General features: G+C 40.8%; 1 long non-coding RNA gene across 7 annotated transcripts in view; it reads right to left on the bottom strand.

Moving 5' to 3' along the window:
- The window catches only part of LOC110260990 (uncharacterized), a 523,917-nt gene that overhangs the window by 218,941 nt on the left and 290,437 nt on the right, over window positions 1–14,539 (bottom strand). For 4 of the 7 annotated variants that reach the window (XR_014810040.1, XR_014810038.1, XR_014810041.1 and 1 more), the window contains one exon: window positions 5,621–5,760. The exons of the other annotated variants lie outside the window; for them this stretch is intronic. This is a non-coding gene — a long non-coding RNA (uncharacterized LOC110260990). The remainder of the gene's footprint in view (window positions 1–5,620; window positions 5,761–14,539) is intronic. 7 annotated transcript variants of the gene reach the window in all.

Below are 14,539 nucleotides of genomic sequence, written 5' to 3'. Positions count from 1 at the left end.
GTTTTCAGGTCAGTGTGTTGAGATTAGTCAGTGTCTATGCAGTGAGGTGTGTCTGTCAATACTATCTAGCTTTAACCAACCTAACAAGACAAATGACTAAAAAGGATTCCTGCAACACTTAACAAAAAGTCTTAAAGATATCACCAAAAATTATGGGGAGTCTGAAATTTTATCATACTTGCAAGCTAAGTTAGTTTGCCGCATTTCATGGAAACTGGCAGAAGACACAAGAGTCCTAGGTCCGGGACGAAATACTTGACTGCTTGTGGCACAACAGGCAACACAAGTCTCATGTCTGTTCTGGCTCCCCTTGCCCCCCAAGTTCCTCAGGGCCAATGTGGACAGCTTAGGTGTCACGGCTGAACAAAGCTACAGCGAAGGGAACCTAAATACTCCATAATGGAACTGCTAGAAAGCTGCCCACACTCTGCCCCAGAGAAAAACATTATCTTCTTAATAGTGGACAGCAGACAAACCTGCTCTCCACTGCAGAAGGAGCCACTGTTTTTATGTTTCAAGGCTGTTTGCTATACAAACATCCTTGAAAGCACAGCCCCAAAATGAAAGCTGCCAGAGCCTCTGCTACCAAGACAAACAAAAAGAGAGGAGACCCAGGAAGTCCTGTCTTACAGAAGATACTACTGAATTAATGAAGTACAAATGAAAATAAGGTATCTCAGCGTATACTTGTTCTACTCCTAGAATAAACAAGCCCTTGTATATGATATAAACCATGACAAGCTAATTAAAACAAATGAGAGGTCAGCTAAAAAAATTAGAAGTGATAAAGACTGCCTGAAACATGGACTTATATGTACTCCCATGAAGTATAAACTTTGATGCAATTACATAGACTGTGCCTTGAAATATTAGCATATCATACCATGTTTATGTTATTTATCTATGTAAATAACTAAAATTGGGGATCTGGGCTCCATTTGTTTCACTTTGGGGCATATGCATTCACATCCCTGCTCCAGAGACTAGGGTGGTATGATAAGCTGAGTATTGGATGGATTCCACAATGCAAAAGACATATATAATCTTCTCATTTTAAGTCCTTCTTTAGTTATAACAAAAGGAGTATCTTCCAAAAAACTTCTAAACTAAGAGCTTCTATACGTGATTTTGTCATTGCTGTTAAAGAACACCTTTCAGGTCTAAAGAGGGTAGAGGTCATTCCTAAATTCCTTGACTACCTCTCAAATTAGCTAAGAAGACTTAAACCTCCTCCCTCCCCATCTCCAGAAGCCAGCTTCCCCAGGGAATAGAACTCCTCACTGTGCTGAATGAGCCCCTCCCCCTGCTAAGGGAGCAGAGCCTTGCCATGGAGGGTAGGGCCTGTGACAACTAAGACAGATACCGACTAGAGGTAGGGATTTGTGCCTCTTCCCAAATCCCCCCTACCTCAAACTCCTTGATTCACATTGCAGGTAGCATGCAGGTAAAAAGAGAGGGAAGTGACTCAGAGTCAGGAGTGGGGGCCAGGGGTTGGGTAGAGGATGCTCAGGCATGAGTGAGGACACAGTTCTCCTGCGCCTTCCAGAAAAAGGCTTCACCCTTTGCTGTTTTGCCTTGGACTTCCTATGTATTCAAGGCTGTTCCTTGACTTCTGACTTTTCCAGGCTTTGCCATCAGTCCTGGCAATTCCTGAATAGGGAGTTGGGTGCATTTGTTCTTTTTAGAGCCTCTGGGCATGTATTTTTACAACTGTTTTATGCAGAGATACTCAGGAAAGCACAGAGGGGTCATGAGCACCACTGGGAAATGCCTAGCTGCTGAGGCACCTAATACCATTTCTCCATACTTACAGTCATAAGGCTCGAGTAGAAATCCTTATTTTAGTCCCAGACAGTGGGCATCACAGAATTGAGGGCCAATAGTGTTGTGTTTGAATACTGGCTCACCTCTTGCTAGCCATGTGAACTGGGAGTAATTACACTGCCTTTCCACACCTCAGATGTCTTGTCTGTTCACGTGGACTGAAATATACTCATCTCATGAAAATCATGAGGCAAGTACATGGCACGTGGTAGGTGCTCAATAAACACTGGCTCTTCCTCATTTTGTTGTACAAAATAGTTAGGCAGATTAAATTAATAATAGATAGGAATGTTCCTTTTACTATTTAAAGCTATTCTAATTAATTCCTTATTATTATTTGGTGGTTGTTATTTCTTGCCCCAAGTTTTCTCTCAGGCTTCCTGAGTCTAAAACCCTTTGTCCCAATGGAAAGGATCGTTTTTAACTCTTCGGCAATGGGGGATGGTGGTGGTGGAGGGAGTTAATTAGTAAATAGTCAAATATTGGCAGCTGAGACAGAAGACTAGTTCATTAATCTGGGTTTTGGAAAAGCAGAAGCCAAGAAGGGATTAAATGTGCAGGGATTTTATTAGAGGAAGTGCCTGTGTGAGAAAACAGGCAAAGCTGGGAGACGTGAAAGAGCTGTCAGACCGCCAGGCAGTTCTGATCTCTCAGTGGAAAAGGGGGAGAAAAAGAGCACCCCAGACTGCCATGCAAGGTTGCTGGGGAGCCCTCAAACCCAAGCTGCCCGTCAGAGGCATTCTGTGCTTCCCAGAAATGTGTCGGCCCTGTTACATCTGCCATCTTAAGTCTGTGGCTGAAACCCAGGGAAGGCATGGCCTCGGTGCCAATGCGGATGGATTTCAAAGCACAGCCGCTGGGCTCTTGCTCAGCACCCTGTACTGGAAGCCTGGTAGGTGGATTCCCTTCGCCGCCCCAGGCCAGTTCCCTGCACACCTTCCTGTCCTCCTGGGACAGCTTCAGAGTTAGACATGGGAGGCAGTCTCCTTTTCTATAAGATTTGAAGGTGAACTAGGAATGCCTGTTGTGCTAAAAAAAAATATCTCCCATGTCCTGCCAGAGTGACTGAAATTCCACCATTGGCGATTGATCCCCAAAGGTCTCCAAAGTCTCCTTAGGACAGGATTAATTTAATAGCTTCCAAGATAAAGAGCTTATCCAACTGAGCACCAGATAAAGAAGTGAGAGTGGGGGTGGCACTGAGAATGAGGGTGCCATAATGTTGAGAAAGAGCCCTGGGTGAGCCTGGAAAGAAACCTGCAAACAGATGATTTTCCAGAAGAACAGGGGCAGCATTTGCCCCAACTGAGCATCTGATGGATCTTCAGCATCAGGAGATGAAGCATGCGCTTGAGACCTAGTACAGTGCCCAAGCATTCTTTCTAGTGGATTCCTAGGGGCAGCTTCATGTTGGCAAAGCTTGAGAAGGTGCCCTAAGGCTGTTTCAAGTTCCCAAGGGCTTGTGTGTATCTTTTGGCCCATGGAGCACATTCAGGCAAATCTTGGCCCTCAGCTGTGACCACCCCGGCCTCCTTAGTGGCTGAAGGATTATAAGAGCCACACTGTCTAAGCGCAGCACAGTCAGGCTGCATACTAGAGCTCCTAGGTCTAAAGCGTGTATCAGTTATTGGCTAGATCTGAATCTCTGTTAGAGGGCAAACCTAAAAACACCCTGGAAAGCTTCCCAGAGATACATTTCTCCTGGAGCCAAGAGGAAAACATGAGTGATCCATTCTGAACTTATTAATAACTGTCACATTTCTGTCAGGGCACCGGAAGAACCAGTTCAGGGGCTTGGTATCTTGAGCTCTCCACGATAAGTCAGGATGCCAGTATGGCCTAGAGCCATGATTCTGAAATAAGAACGCACTTCAGAGTATTAGGGGGACTCCGAACAAAATACAGACCCCCGGGCCTCATTGGAGAGTCCTATTTAAGAAGAAGGCCTGGGAACCTCTATTTTTAAAAGAATTATCTCTCTCATTCCTTCTTTTTCTTTTCTTTTTTTTCTTTTTTTTTTTTTTGTCTTTTTAGGGCTGCACCTGTGGCATATGGAGGTTCCCAGGCTAGGGGTCAAATTGATTGGAGCTGTAGCTGCCAGCCTACGCCACAGCTACAGCAATGCCAGATCCAAGCTGCATCTGTGACCTACACCACAGCTCATGGCAACGCCGTATTCTTAAACCCACTGAGTGGGGCCGGGGATAGAACCTGCATCGTCATGGATGCTAGTCAGATTTGTTTTCACTGAGCTATCACATGAACTTCTCCCTCATTCATTCTGATGATCCGCCATACGTCTATTAGCCAAATGCTGACTCACCAAAGTAACACCAAAAACCACCACGTTTTGCTTAATCGGATTTTGTCTTGACTGGAATTAAATATTTTTTGGAACAGGCTGCGACATAACCAATGAAATAACATAAAATAAAGCTACTTTACACACATCAAAGTTGAGTGGGTCCCTAGGGAACAGACTCTGAGATGGAGATTAGCACACAGGGGTTTTACCAGGGAAAGCTCCTGGGAGAAGCACCTGGGGAAGGGAAGGGAAGTAAATAGCACTGGGCAGAGAGAGAAGCCAGCTGCAATCAAGTCCCAGGGCAAGCCCCCAGGGACCCAGTGGAGGCTCTGGAGCTTCTAGGGTCTTCTTAAGGTGTTCTCAATTGGGGAAGTGGGCTTCACTTTATACTCTTATGTGGATCAGTCACTGAACTGAATGTGGGCTGCCCAAAGGTGTGAGCTTTGGTGAGAGCTTTCTTGAAGCAAGGCAGTTCCCCCAAAAGGCTCAAGAGCTGCCTTCTGCAAGCACTCCCAGCACTTGGGGGAACATTTTATTTTTATTCCTGAAGATAGATCTGGGCCGAGGGGCTCATCTAACACAATGTGGTTAAACTTCAGCTGGGATTCAATGTATCTAGGCTGGGATGAACCCCAGTATACTTTGCCCTCCCTAAGCTCACTATCTAGTATGAGCCCTGGATGCCAAAGAAGAGTCAAGAGTTGGTACTCTAGTCTTTCCCAGTTTGAGAGACACTGAGTGAGCAACCTATGGGGAATAAATTAAGGCTGGAATGGATTGGGCATTTGACTCTTAGATTTGACAGAGGTGAAAAAAAGGCTATTAGAAGCAAGAATACTCACTTGGTTGGTGTGCTGTGCTAAGAAGACTAAAGCTGTATGCATAACACCCAAGTGGGCTATTGAGATTCATTCTTTTGCTCATCATTAACTCGAGATGAGCATGTATCAGCAGATACTCCGAGGCAAAAGATGATATCAATTCCCAAATCATGTCATGAGAAAACAGTGCTCTACTATGACCACCCCTCCCCCAATAAAACACACCTTACCCCTAACCTTATGCTATTTCCAAGAGAACTAAACTCCAAACAGCATAAAATTCCTGATTAATGAAGTTGAGGCTTATTATGGCAGAAAATAATGTCACCAAGGCTGAATCCCAGATATTTGACTGTGCTGATTTTCACTTGACTCTACCAAATTTCACAGTGGTTAGATTCCCCTAATCCCTCAGTAATTATTAGAGATGTCTAGAAAAAAAAAAAAAACCCACCATATTCTTTTGATGAGAATGATTGTTTGGTATTCCTATTTATTTATTCACTTGTAATGAGCAGGAGACACGTGAGCCTTTTCTGTTCCTCTATCAGATTCCTTTACACATAAATTATTTGAGGGTAAGATTTATGCTCAAAGAATAATGAAGTAAACAGGAGCAAAGGGAATAATTTAAAAGCAATTCATAACAAGGAAGTGATCACATACATACCGAAAGCACGGAGAACCCCATCCTGATGCTCTGTTTTGTTTGAAGTCAGGACAAAGAATTTCATCCCAGGGACCATTTTTCAGTGAAACCCCAAAGTGCTTTATCTCATTTTAACCATGTCGCAACTCAGGATCGGAGTGCTAAGAAAGACAAGCAGTTGGTACCTTCATTAAGATTGTTTGGGCTTACTTTTATTTTCTAAATTAATTCATCCGGACTTTTACTAAAAGTTTTTTCCTGGAGAAAGTGCTCATTGAAACTATGTTTAGTTCGCCAAAGGTCCTGAAGAAATTTACAAAAACTTAAAAGAGAGCCAGGCTTGGAATGCAATTCATATGCAAAGAATTTGGATCAAGCCAAAAGGCATTACTTAAACTATGAACAAATAACTTTGTGACTAGAATTGTAAACAGAAACATAATTTGCTAATGGTTTGTTCCTGAAGTCAGACCTCACTCCTCTTACCTCGTTATTAATCTGGGACATTAGGGAAATGAGATAGAAATAATATATCTGAACTTAATTTAGAATTTGATAAGATTTCTTATGCTATCTGAGTGGACTTAATACAGAAACATGTTCTGGATAATCCACGGCAAACTGCAGGAAGGTCTTTAAAACCATGTTGAAGTCCTGTGTCTTTTTCAATGATTGTATTAGAACTAAAATAGATTGACAGCATCTGTGAATAATAACCTAGGCTAGGAGGAATAGTTCTATAGCTTTAACTACCAAACAGAAACCAATAGGCTCCAAATTGACGTCACTAGCCTGCTTTCTGAACTCTCTATCAGGCATTTCTACATGATACACCAAAAACTCAACATGGCTAAAGCTGAAAGTCAACTATACTCCAATAAAATTTTTAAAAAGACATAAATTTATTAAAAATACATAGAGAAAAATAAAGTCCATTTATCCCTTAAAAAAAATCACTTCTACTTCATCCTCTGCTTCACCTCCTATAAGTCTTAAAAGCTCCATATAGCTTCTCAAGCTAGAATCTTGGAGGCAAACTTGACTCTTCATTTTAATCACACCTAAATATTTAATTGAACAAATCCTGTTGAATCCATCTCCTTGTTTTCTGTCTTATAGTAGGTTTTGGAATTAGTATAAACAAATACTGAAGAAAAGGGAAAACTGAATAAGTGTACTGCCCTTGAGTCAAAACCAAATTAAACTAAAAGCCCAACCTCCAGAATAGAGAAGGGAGACTAAGAGGCTTTTGCCAATGGTGAGTTCATCCTGAATCCATGGCTTAAATTGGCTTCAAAAAGCATTAATATGACCTGAGGCTGCATTAATTAAATTATAGTGTTTAGAAGGTAAGAGGAGATAATTTTGCTGTGCTCTACACTCTCGGATCACAATTATATTCAGTTCTTGGTGACACATTTTAATGTAAAAATAGATACAGCTATATTCAGAAGAGGGGAAAGAATGGTGAAGGGACTCAAAACCATGTCCTATTAGGGATCTTTGCACAGAATGGGAAGCTTTTCCTTGGAAAGAGGAGCTCTTAAGATGACTGTGATGGTGGGCAGTAGTGGTGGTAAAGGGAGGATAAATTGGGAGTTTGGGATTAACAGATACACACCACTACATAAAAAAGTAGCTAAACAACAAGGACCAAATGTATAGTGCAGGAAATTGTACTCAATATTCTATAATAACCTATAAGGAAAAATAATCAGAAAAAATATCTATCTATATCTATCTCTGAATCACTTTGCTGTACACCTGAAACTAACACAAAATTGTAAATTACACTTCAATTTTTTAAATGGTTAAAAAAATTAGAAAAATAAAAAACAAACAATATGGATATGATGAGTACCTACAGTTTACTGAAGAATGTTAACTAGAGCCATGGTCCCAAACTCTATAATCCATATACCAGAGCTGGACTGGTCCTCTAGGAACACCATGAAATAATTCTACAGACACATCAGCCCCACCCCCAAGAGATTATTTAGGTATCCAGGAGGGAGAGCTCCCTCTGTAAATCTGTACACTTTATTTTTTATTTTTTTGTCTTTTTGGGGCCACACCCGTGGCATATGGAGGTTCCCAGGCCAGGGGTCAATTGGAGCTGTAGCCGCTGGCCTATGCCACAGTCACAGCAATGCCAGATCTGAGTGGTGTCTGTGACCTACACTACAGCTCACGGCAATGCCAGATCCTTAACTCACTGAGCGAGGCCAGGGATCGAAACTGCATCCTCATGGATGCTAGTCAGGATCGTTTCTGCTTTGCCATGGCTGGGACTCCAAATCTGTACACTTAAAAAGGTACCTTTAGGTGATTCTGACATACAGCCAGGGCTGGGAACCCCATGTAAATGAGAAATAAGATTTTTCTCAGGATGCAACCAAGAGTGAGTAGATAGTAGATAGGTCTTTGCAGACTATTAGGAGACACTTTTTAAAACATAGAGCAGTCAGCAGATTTGATGGACTCCCTTGGCAGGAAGGGAGGGAGTGTGCATTCATTGGAGGTTCAAATGTGGCTACATGAATGATTTGTAGGCATCTAAGAGGTCTGAGCAAAAACGGTAGTGGTCTCTATGAATTTAAAGGTCCTATGGTATTTGACAAAGGAACCAAGAGTCTATAGACACAAAACAACTTTAAAAATATTTCATTTTATTATATTATATCCAGAGTACAAAATATCCAGTTGTCAGCACCCCACTCATATCCCCTTGAGTCTTAGTTCAGTGTGTGCTAGCCTGATTTCCACCTACTCCTTTTTACCTGAGGTCTTTCTCTGGCCCCCAGAGCCCACTCTGCTTGCATATATAGCAGGCGAGGCATGGAGTGAACTAACCACCCACTGTTCCCCAGCAATCCTGGACTGACGATTGGCAGGGGGTGGTATATACCTCCCCCAGCTCCCCTGCTTCCCAGGTGAGACAACACTGGAGGTGGGGCATGTTTCATGCTCTGGGAGTTCCCAGGTGGGATGAAGCTCCCAATTGCCCACAACAGTAATGCTACTGGCTGCCAGTCTTTCCCTCTCTCCCTTTCCTACACCCCCCTACTGTACCTTCTGGGATCACTTCACAAATAAATGACTTGCACTCAAACCCTTGTCTTAGGGTCTGCCTCTGGGAGAACACCAAGACACCAACCAATTACTGCCAACTCAGCAGAAAATAATTACTCACTAAATCAGAATTTGAGGAAATTGGAATTGAAAAGGCTCCTACTTAAAAATATTTTTTAGGGAGTTCCCACGGTGGCTCAGTGGTTAACGAATCTGACTAGGAACCATGAGGTTGCAGGTTCGATCCCTGGCCTTGCTCAGTGAGTTAAGGATCCGGCGTTGCTGTGAGCTGTGGTGTAGGTCGCAGACGCGGCTCGGATCCCATGTTGTGGCTCTGGCGTAGGCCGGCAGCAACAGCTCCGATTCAACCCCTAGCCTGGGAACTTCCATATGCAGCGGGAGCAGCCCCAGAAAAGGCAAAAAGACAAAAAAAAAAATTTTTTTTTAAAGCTGGCCATTGACAGCACCTGCAGGCTGAGGTGATCTTGGTAGGCACAGCCTTACCAAGATGCCCTTGACTTAGATCCCTATCTAATGAGGGTTGCCATTCATGGATCTCATTAGCACCCATCTCTCTGGGCCTACTTTCTACCACCTGTCCTGCACTCCTTTTTTTTTTTTTTTTTTTTTTTTTTTGGCTTTTTAGGACCACACCCACAGCATATGGAGGTTCCCAGGCTAGGGGTCTAATCGGAGCTGTTGCTGCCGGCCTACACCACAGCCACAGCAACGCCAGATGTGAACCACTTCTGTGATGTGCACCACAGCTCACAGCAACACTGGATCCTTAACCCACTAAGTGAGGCCAGGGATTGAACCCTCAACCTCATGGTTACTAGTCAGATTCGTTTCTGCTGTGCCATGACAGGAACTCCATGTCCTGCACTCTTGATGTTTCAGGAACTACTTATACTTCCCGCCAACATATCCCTGTTTCATGCTGCTATGTCTTTGACTTTTCTATTTGCCACTGTCCTAGAAACTTCTACTTGTCCTTTAAAACACACTACAGCTGCCTCCTCTTCTAGGAATCCTCTTGCCTCAATTCTCTACACCAATGGAGTCGTTTTCCACTCTATTTCCATTTCCTGGTGCAGAATGACACAATTATCAATCAACTGGATATTTAATATTAAAATAGAAGTGAGTTAAATTGGAGGGCACAGAAATCTGCCTTGGCTCTTCTCTTGCACTCACAGCCTGTTAACCGAGTTGGACAGTTCTTTTTTTTATTATTTTTTTTTCTTTTTTCTTTTTAGGACCACAACCACAGCATATGGAAGTTCCCAGGCTAGGGGTCAAAATGGAGTTGCAGCTGACAACCAACACCACAGCCATAGCAATGCTTCCTCTGTAACCTACACTGGAGCTCATGGCAATGCCAGATCCTTAACCCACTGAGCTAGGTCAGGGATCGAAACTACATCCTCATGGATACTAGTTGGGTTCGTTACCACTGAGCCACAGCAGGAACTTCAGGATGGTTCCTACTGATAATTCATTTGTATATTATCATTTATTTCTTCCTCTGTTCCATAGCTAGTTGAGTTAGAATGCAATCATTAAACAAGTGTGCAGAACTTATATTCAGATAGAATACCTTGAAAATGGGAGAATATTATTCAGTATTATAAACCAGTTTTTATAATAAAAGTGAAATGCTTATGTTATCACCTGAATTGAGAAAAGCAAGATACAAAATTCAGTGTGCAGAATAAATTCAAAAATTGTAAGTTTGAAAAAAGTAGAAAGAAAATCCATTAATGGTAATGCAGTGGATTTCAGATGTGGAACCCTGGTGATTATTTTTCTGCTTCTCTCTACTTTTTGTGTTTCCTAAGTTTTCAATAACGAGCAGGTTGCAGAAAATAACAGTGACACCTTTTTCACTTGTAAGGAACGTTTTCCCATAGATCAATTGCCATGGAAAAAAATTTTAAGTTATTAAATAATTATCTACAAACCACGTCAAGAGGCCATAAGGTTTTATGGGTGAATTCTTTCAAACACTGAGGGAACTACATCACATCAGTCTGATGCCACATAATTTGTTTCAGAGCATAGGAAAAGCTGAAAAACAGTTTTTTCATGAAGAAAGTATAACTCTGAAACCCAAACTTATCACACACACACACCCCACTTATGGATCACTGACACTAATCAATGTAGGCAGAAAAATACTAAAAATAATAGCCAATCAAATTCAACAGCATCTAAAAGAATTATCCTCTGCAATCAGATAATCTAGGAATGAATGAGTGATTTAATACCAGGAAAACTATTGCTATAATGAACATCATCAATAGGACAAAGGAGAAAAGTCATGTCAATGAACACTAACCAAGCAGTAGGTAAAAATTTTAAAATATATTTCATAAAACTGGAAATAGAGAGATCTTTAATATGCTCATTGATCATCATACTTAGCCATAAACAATGGTAATTATGGGCATTGTGCTCTGAAATCATCCTGGCCTAGGTTTAAATTCTAGATAGACATTTTCCGCCTATGAGACTTTCACCAAGTTACTTAATCTTTCTGCCTCAGTTCTGTCTGTAAAATTGGTAGTATAATTTCTTATCGCACAAGGTTAGTGTGAGCATAATTTAAAAGACGCATGCTAAATGCTTAGTACAGAACCTGGAACTTAGAGGTACTCAGTAAGTGTTATAAAAATACGTATATTAAGTACTATTTAATACATTGTACATTGTATTTGTACATTGTTATTGATACATTGTACAAATGCATAAAATATTTTAAATAAATTCTATGATGAGGATAATAAATAGCAGTAATGATAATAAAACCGACGTACTTCAGAATTTACTTGTGGAGATTCTTCTCTCCTACATCCCAAATACCCCTTCCTGAGCAGCTTCTCCCAGATGATTCTAATACATATCAAATGTTGAGAGTCACTAAATTAGAGACATTTTTGGTAAAATTAGAAATAAGAGAATATAAAATATTACCAAACTGTTGACTATTGTTCTGAAAAATCTGAGCAATGCCATTGTCATGAAATAGAACGGAGAGATATAATATAGCTGGTGGAGGTATATTTGTTATTTTAAGATGGTCATTCATTAAACAGAGAAAATTCAAGACGATGAAACACTCCCCTCACGATGAGCTCTCTTAGAATCAAACAGAATCAAATCAGGACAGTAGTCAGATACAAGATCAATATATTTAAAAAAAAACAAACTTCCAACCATATCCATTTAGACCATTTAGCCATATAGAAGGAAAAAATCCATACATAATAGTGCTAAACATATAAAGTACCTAGAAATGACTCTGTGAGAAATGTGATATAAAGAAAAGTGTAATATTTTACTCTGATACAAAAGAGTTGTATATAGAGATGTTTAATAGTTCTAGGAGACTGGGCTGAATAATGAAATTTGGGAAGCAGTCTTTATAGGCTTAATGCAATCCCAATAAAAATACTAATAATTTTTTTAAATGAAATTATTTGGGTCCTTTTTGAAGACTAAGTGTGAGAGAATAAACAGCCTGGAGCTTGGTACTTAATAAATGCTAGCTCACTTCCTCTTGCTTCCTAGCAAAGTTCTGATACATCAAACCACAGTGATCGCCTTCTTTAATTCTTATAATTACCATTCATTTGGTACTCACTGTACAATGTTTGGCAGTTCTACTTTACATCAAATTTTTGGTTAATTTATATTACTGGGTCATCCATTTTTTTTCTCTCCAAAATAGACTGTAAGCTCCCTGAAGTCAAGGACTAGGTTTATATATTTGTACACCAATACTTAATACACACTAGTCATCTACAGAGAACTGGGAGTGATATAGAAATAGTTGATGACATAACTGTTATTAGTTCACCACCAAAGAATAAAAATAAGATACTGTTAGTCATAGGTGAGGAAGTCAAGCTTGGGGGCTACCTAAACAATCTAAGTGCCAACCAGTCTTGGTTGGAGTAAGCCTTCTCTTGGCTAGAGCAATTACTGCTGAATATCATGTTGGCTGAGGCATCACTTCATTCCCAAAATATGCCGGAGCCATTAAGAAGTTGAGGGCCAATGAAGATTCTTGCGAAATAGGGGTGACTAATTAGAAGAAACACATGTCTCCTTAATAGCAGTCAATGGCCTAGGAAGCCCAAGGAATGAATGAATTCCCCAATTCCCAAAGCTTCAAGGCAAAACATTTCAGAATCATGCTCTGAGTAGGCCTGGCAGATTCTCAAAGTAGAGTGGCTGCAAAATACTCACTTGATATTTTAAGCATAAAAATTTATGCTTAAATTTGTAAAAATTTCTTAAAGTTGAGGAGAAGATACTGCTAGTCAGGAAGTATATGTGGAGAACATGAGTATTAAATCAGTATGTGTGCAGTTTCCAAGAACTATGAGTAAGCAAACCACTTCTTGACTTCAACTGGATGTCATTTTACCTAAATATATGCAGGGGATATTAATACTATACTTTGTGTTTACTTTAACAACCACCAGGCCTGTGTGAAAATCAGCTTCACAGCCAAATAAAGTGACAAAAATGACAACTCCAAGAACACAGAAACCACTTTGCAAGTTTTGCTTGCATATTCTGTGTAATCTCCAGAAAAGAAGTCTTACACATTTATGCACTGGCTGCCTTTCCTACCGACTTCCTCAAGCCCCCATTTAACACCCTGGGCAGGGGTCTTAACAAAAATGCTAACACTCAAGTCATCTAAATGCCTCTGACCTTCAAAATGTGTCCACTGTTCTAGCTGTTACTAAGTGGGTAAATCGCACCCCTAACTTAGAGCTCCAAATTGCTGAGCAGAACTGTGATGTTCAGAGCAGCCATTCACACACTCCTCAGATGGAGAGAAGGACTGCGAGAGCTAGCCACCAAGTGAGGGTCAGCCTCAATGTGACTAACTGATTGCAATGATGGCCTCTGAGGATGAGAAGGTAGGCCTGCCATCTCTGCATTACTCCCAGATCAGCATGCAATCTGGAGGGCTACAACAAATGTAAATACACTGAAGATATGACCTGCACTTTACCAAAATTTAAAACATATATTTGGGGAGAAGTTTCACCAAGCACAAGAATCAAATGGTAAAGTTAATAAGAGAAATCGTCAAAGTTACATAATACTTATTTGATGATAAGAAGTCCCCAGATATGTGCTGCAGACACACACTAATTCTAACGGCATTCAGAGGACAGAGACTGCACTGTGGACAAGGTCCTTAGAAGAGGCTTTAGGAAGGGTTGGGTCTTTAATTATGAGGCCGCTTAAGCTTAACAATTAAGGAAAAGAGTTCTGGAGCAACACACTCTGCTTTCCAATCTTCAACTCAGAGGAAATGGAAATACTAATAGTATCTACCAGGAAGGGCTAAGTCAAATAACGAATGTGAAGCAGCACCTGGTATATGGTAAGGGCTCAATTAAATACTAGTACACAAAATAAACCAACAAAACAACCTGACCTTGAAAGACAGATTGTGCTGAATAGGATGTGGGGAGAAAGGAACCCTCCCAACTGCTGGTGAAAATATAAATTGGTGCAGCCACCATAGAGAATAGTAATGGAACTTCCTTAAAAAACTACAAGTAGAGTTACTATATGATCTGCAATCCCATTCCTGGGCATGTATCTGGAGAAAACTCTAATTCAAAAAGATACATGCACCCCTATGTTCACAGCAGCACTATTTACAACAGCCAAGACATGGAAGCAATCTAGGTGTCCACTGACAGATGAATGGATAAAGAAGATGTGATATGTAACCACAATGGAATATTACTCAGACATAAAAATAAGGAAATATTGCCATTTCCAGCAACAGCGATGGACCTAGAGATTATCATACTAAGTGAAGTTAGACAA

This window comes from Sus scrofa, chromosome 1 (assembly GCF_054392235.1).
Source record: "Sus scrofa isolate SSC_HxYL_T2T_F1_AM1 chromosome 1, Sscrofa_HxYL_maternal_Yorkshire_Landrace_v2.0, whole genome shotgun sequence".
Lineage (NCBI taxonomy): Eukaryota > Metazoa > Chordata > Mammalia > Artiodactyla > Suidae > Sus > Sus scrofa.
Note: the sequence above shows the minus strand (reverse complement) of the source record. Positions and strands in the feature narration are given on the sequence as shown.